Here is a 6,000-nt window from a genome sequence, read left to right on the forward strand (position 1 = left end):
GCTGAATCTCTGAAAAGCACTGTTTTACTCCTAGGCCCTTCGAAGGGCGCACACCACTAAATAATCGTCCCATTGAAATACGTGTAAAAACACCAGTTTTATTTATTCGTTTTGAGGCCTTTTCGGCGCTTTCTGAGAATTTTAATGATAACCAGTCGATTGCAAATCGATGAAAGTTTAACATATGTTTCAATGTATGGGTAGTCTTCCACCTCGTTTTCCCGGTAGGAGCCGCTAAACAGCGCCCTCACTGTTTTTGACATGCTCTCATGACTGTAAACCCGTTTCTGTCCATTTTTTTTTTCTTTTTCCTATTTTCTCGATAATTATAAAAATGCGACTTTTTTTTTTTTTTTAATTCATGCACAGGCTTTACACTTTTATTTAAGCTATAATTCGCTACTCTTTCTGATTATTAGTCCAAACAGCAGTCCATAATACCTCAAAAACTTTCTGTATTTTACCGGAACTTAGTAGGGTTGCACAAATGGCGCATTGATTTAGTGGTGTGCTCCCTTCAAGGGGTTTCTGATGTTCATAAAATTGAGTTCTTTTATCTTTTTCTTGAAATATAAAATGTTTTGAGTAAAACACTCGAAATTTAAGTGCTCTGTGACATTCACATCAAGAGAAATGTCCTTTCAAAGTTATATGGTGGATTCCGAAAATGGGCAAATTTTCAACTTTTGACCATTCATGCTTACTCTTCTATATTTTGCATTAAATTCCAATTCTCTCGATAGTTTTTGACCTTCTACCAGATGAAATTCGGTTTTAAATGAGAGTAAATCACGTTTCACAATTGCAAGGGGTCTACTCTTAATGATTTATAACAATCACCCCCCCGCCATATAAAACCAATATTTAGAAGCTTTAAAAGGCACGCACCGATTTGTCACCTTAAGCCCAAATTGTTTAAAATCCAAGAAATCTCGTTTTCACACAATTTGAGTAATTTGTGGCAATTTCTTGAACTTTGAAGGCCTCTGAGGGAATAATCTTAACGCGACTTGCATCTAAAACGCATTAAATATGTTCACTAACATGTAAACCATCTATTCAAATCAAAAAAACTGCAATTTAATCAACAGCCATTTCAATTTGGGCTGAATCTCTGAAAAGCACTGTTTTACTCCTAGGCCCTTCGAAGGGCGCACACCACTAAATAATCGTCCCATTGAAATACGTGTAAAAACACCAGTTTTATTTATTCGTTTTGAGGCCTTTTCGGCGCTTTCTGAGAATTTTAATGATAACCAGTCGATTGCAAATCGATGAAAGTTTAACATATGTTTCAATGTATGGGTAGTCTTCCACCTCGTTTTCCCGGTAGGAGCCGCTAAACAGCGCCCTCACTGTTTTGACATGCTCTCATGACTGTAAACCCGTTTCTGTCCATTTTTAATACGCGGACCTATTTTCTCGATAATTATAAAATGCGACTTTTTTAGTGATTCAAATTCATGCACAGGCTTTACACTTTTATTTAAGCTATAATTCGCTACTCTTTCTGATTATTAGTCCAAACAGCAGTCCATAATACCTCAAAAACTTTCTGTATTTTACCGGAACTTAGTAGGGTTGCACAAATGGCGCATTGATTTAGTGGTGTGCTCCCTTCAAGGGGTTTCTGATGTTCATAAAATTGAGTTCTTTTATCTTTTTCTTGAAATATAAAATGTTTTGAGTAAAACACTCGAAATTTAAGTGCTCTGTGACATTCACATCAAGAGAAATGTCCTTTCAAAGTTATATGGTGGATTCCGAAAATGGGCAAATTTTCAACTTTTTGACCATTCATGCTTACTCTTCTATATTTTGCATTAAATTCCAATTCTCTCGATAGTTTTTGACCTTCTACCAGATGAAATTCGGTTTTAAATGAGAGTAAATCACGTTTCACAATTGCAAGGGGTCTACTCTTAATGATTTATAACAATCACCCCCCGCCATATAAAACCAATATTTAGAAGCTTTAAAAGGCACGCACCGATTTGTCACCTTAAGCCCAAATTGTTTAAAATCCAAGAAATCTCGTTTTCACACAATTTGAGTAATTTGTGGCAATTTCTTGAACTTTGAAGGCCTCTGAGGGAATAATCTTAACGCGACTTGCATCTAAAACGCATTAAATATGTTCACTAACATGTAAACCATCTATTCAAATCGAAAAACTGCAATTTAATCAACAGCCATTTCAATTTGGGCTGAATCTCTGAAAAGCACTGTTTTACTCCTAGGCCCTTCGAAGGGCGCACACCACTAAATAATCGTCCCATTGAAATACGTGTAAAAACACCAGTTTTATTTATTCGTTTTGAGGCCTTTTCGGCGCTTTCTGAGAATTTTAATGATAACCAGTCGATTGCAAATCGATGAAAGTTTAACATATGTTTCAATGTATGGGTAGTCTTCCACCTCGTTTTCCCGGTAGGAGCCGCTAAACAGCGCCCTCACTGTTTTTGACATGCTCTCATGACTGTAAACCCGTTTCTGTCCATTTTTTAATACGCGGACCTATTTTCTCGATAATTATAAAATGCGACTTTTTAGTGATTCAAATTCATGCACAGGCTTTACACTTTTATTTAAGCTATAATTCGCTACTCTTTCTGATTATTAGTCCAAACAGCAGTCCATAATACCTCAAAAACTTTCTGTATTTTACCGGAACTTAGTAGGGTTGCACAAATGGCGCATTGATTTAGTGGTGTGCTCCTTCAAGGGGTTTCTGATGTTCATAAAATTGAGTTCTTTTATCTTTTCTTGAAATATAAAATGTTTTGAGTAAAACACTCGAAATTTAAGTGCTCTGTGACATTCACATCAAGAGAAATGTCCTTTCAAAGTTATATGGTGGATTCCGAAAATGGGCAAATTTTCAACTTTTTTACCATTCATGCTTACTCTTCTATATTTTGCATTAAATTCCAATTCTCTCGATAGTTTTTGACCTTCTACCAGATGAAATTCGGTTTTAAATGAGAGTAAATCACGTTTCACAATTGCAAGGGGTCTACTCTTAATGATTTATAACAATCACCCCCCCCCCCCCGCCATATAAAACCAATATTTAGAAGCTTTAAAAGGCACGCACCGATTTGTCACCTTAAGCCCAAATTGTTTAAAATCCAAGAAATCTCGTTTTCACACAATTTGAGTAATTTGTGGCAATTTCTTGAACTTTGAAGGCCTCTGAGGGAATAATCTTAACGCGACTTGCATCTAAAACGCATTAAATATGTTCACTAACATGTAAACCATCTATTCAAATCGAAAAAACTGCAATTTAATCAACAGCCATTTCAATTTGGGCTGAATCTCTGAAAAGCACTGTTTTACTCCTAGGCCCTTCGAAGGGCGCACACCACTAAATAATCGTCCCATTGAAATACGTGTAAAAACACCAGTTTTATTTATTCGTTTTGAGGCCTTTTCGGCGCTTTCTGAGAATTTTAATGATAACCAGTCGATTGCAAATCGATGAAAGTTTAACATATGTTTCAATGTATGGGTAGTCTTCCACCTCGTTTTCCCGGTAGGAGCCGCTAAACAGCGCCCTCACTGTTTTTGACATGCTCTCATGACTGTAAACCCGTTTCTGTCCATTTTTAATACGCGGACCTATTTTCTCGATAATTATAAAAATGCGACTTTTTAGTGATTCAAATTCATGCACAGGCTTTACACTTTTATTTAAGCTATAATTCGCTACTCTTTCTGATTATTAGTCCAAACAGCAGTCCATAATACCTCAAAAACTTTCTGTATTTTACCGGAACTTAGTAGGGTTGCACAAATGGCGCATTGATTTAGTGGTGTGCTCCCTTCAAGGGGTTTCTGATGTTCATAAAATTGAGTTCTTTTATCTTTTTCTTGAAATATAAAATGTTTTGAGTAAAACACTCGAAATTTAAGTGCTCTGTGACATTCACATCAAGAGAAATGTCCTTTCAAAGTTATATGGTGGATTCGAAAATGGGCAAATTTTCAACTTTTTGACCATTCATGCTTACTCTTCTATATTTTGCATTAAATTCCAATTCTCTCGATAGTTTTTGACCTTCTACCAGATGAAATTCGGTTTTAAATGAGAGTAAATCACGTTTCACAATTGCAAGGGGTCTACTCTTAATGATTTATAACAATCACCCCCCCGCCATATAAAACCAATATTTAGAAGCTTTAAAAGGCACGCACCGATTTGTCACCTTAAGCCCAAATTGTTTAAAATCCAAGAAATCTCGTTTTCACACAATTTGAGTAATTTGTGGCAATTTCTTGAACTTTGAAGGCCTCTGAGGGAATAATCTTAACGCGACTTGCATCTAAAACGCATTAAATATGTTCACTAACATGTAAACCATCTATTCAAATCGAAAAAACTGCAATTTAATCAACAGCCATTTCAATTTGGGCTGAATCTCTGAAAAGCACTGTTTTACTCCTAGGCCCTTCGAAGGGCGCACACCACTAAATAATCGTCCCATTGAAATACGTGTAAAAACACCAGTTTTATTTATTCGTTTTGAGGCCTTTTCGGCGCTTTCTGAGAATTTTAATGATAACCAGTCGATTGCAAATCGATGAAAGTTTAACATATGTTTCAATGTATGGGTAGTCTTCCACCTCGTTTTCCCGGTAGGAGCCGCTAAACAGCGCCCTCACTGTTTTTGACATGCTCTCATGACTGTAAACCCGTTTCTGTCCATTTTTAATACGCGGACCTATTTTCTCGATAATTATAAAAATGCGACTTTTTTTTTTTTTTTTATTCATGCACAGGCTTTACACTTTTATTTAAGCTATAATTCGCTACTCTTTCTGATTATTAGTCCAAACAGCAGTCCATAATACCTCAAAAACTTTCTGTATTTTACCGGAACTTAGTAGGGTTGCACAAATGGCGCATTGATTTAGTGGTGTGCTCCCTTATGTGTGTGAGACGAGCTGTCGCGGTAGATTGCAATAGCTTGTAATCATGCTTTTGTTGAATGAATTTGAGTACTCCGCCATATTTACGGTATGAACGTCATAATCTAGGTGATTATTTGCATTGGATGTCTTGAATACGCTGGCGAAGTTGTGTAATAATCGGATTAATGCTATAACAGTAGGTGAAATTGCAATTCTAGCAATTTGACCTGCGGGTCACCATTAGAGTTTGAAATAAAAAAAACCTTCCTTTTTTTTTTTTTTGAATACAAGTTTTGAATATATCGCGTTGCAAAGCCCCATTCAGTGATCCCAGCGAAAGTTAAAAAAAAAATCAAATTGTTACTTTTATAAATTTTTTAATGAAAAAATGGCAAAAAAACCAAGAAAACGGCAGTATCGACGGAGTTGAAGCCCCATTCAAATAGGCCTACATGTAGCTAATTTATATATACTGTCAGTATATAAATTAAATCAGTTCAATTCACGCCGAGTGTCCTTGACAGGTTTGACTCTGCTTCAGCGGTCATGAAAGAATTCAAAAGATAACCTCTGCCCCAACAATCCCAAGCAATTGTCTGAAACTGCTCTTCGGATGATGATAGTCATATAATGATCAAAAGATTATTACTGACTATATCATTGTACAAAATCTGAATTTTGATGATTTTTACGATCGTCCAGATGAAAAAATCACTGAATGGGCCGTTAGTTCCTCCACTCCTTACCCTGGCAATATGAATCAAAGAAAAATAAAGAAAAAATTAAATAAAACAAGAAGAAAAAAAAAGACAAAGAAAAAGAAACAATAAAAGAAAAACAAATATGAAAAGTTCGAACAATATTCGGTTTATAAAATTAATGTGACCGTGATGAGGCTCGAACTCACCACCTTCCGATTTAAAGTTCGAAGCGCTCGTGTACCAAATTCTGACGCCTTACCAAGTGAGCTGTGCTCCTGAGATACGAAATAAAAATAAAATAATACACTGTATACCTGCTTGTGTCGGTAATTGATTTGCTCAAATTCCATAATGGTACAGTGCAACAGAGCAAAAATGCCCA

The sequence above is a fragment of the Amphiura filiformis genome, unplaced genomic scaffold (assembly GCF_039555335.1).
Source record: "Amphiura filiformis unplaced genomic scaffold, Afil_fr2py scaffold_58, whole genome shotgun sequence".
NCBI lineage: Eukaryota > Metazoa > Echinodermata > Ophiuroidea > Amphilepidida > Amphiuridae > Amphiura > Amphiura filiformis.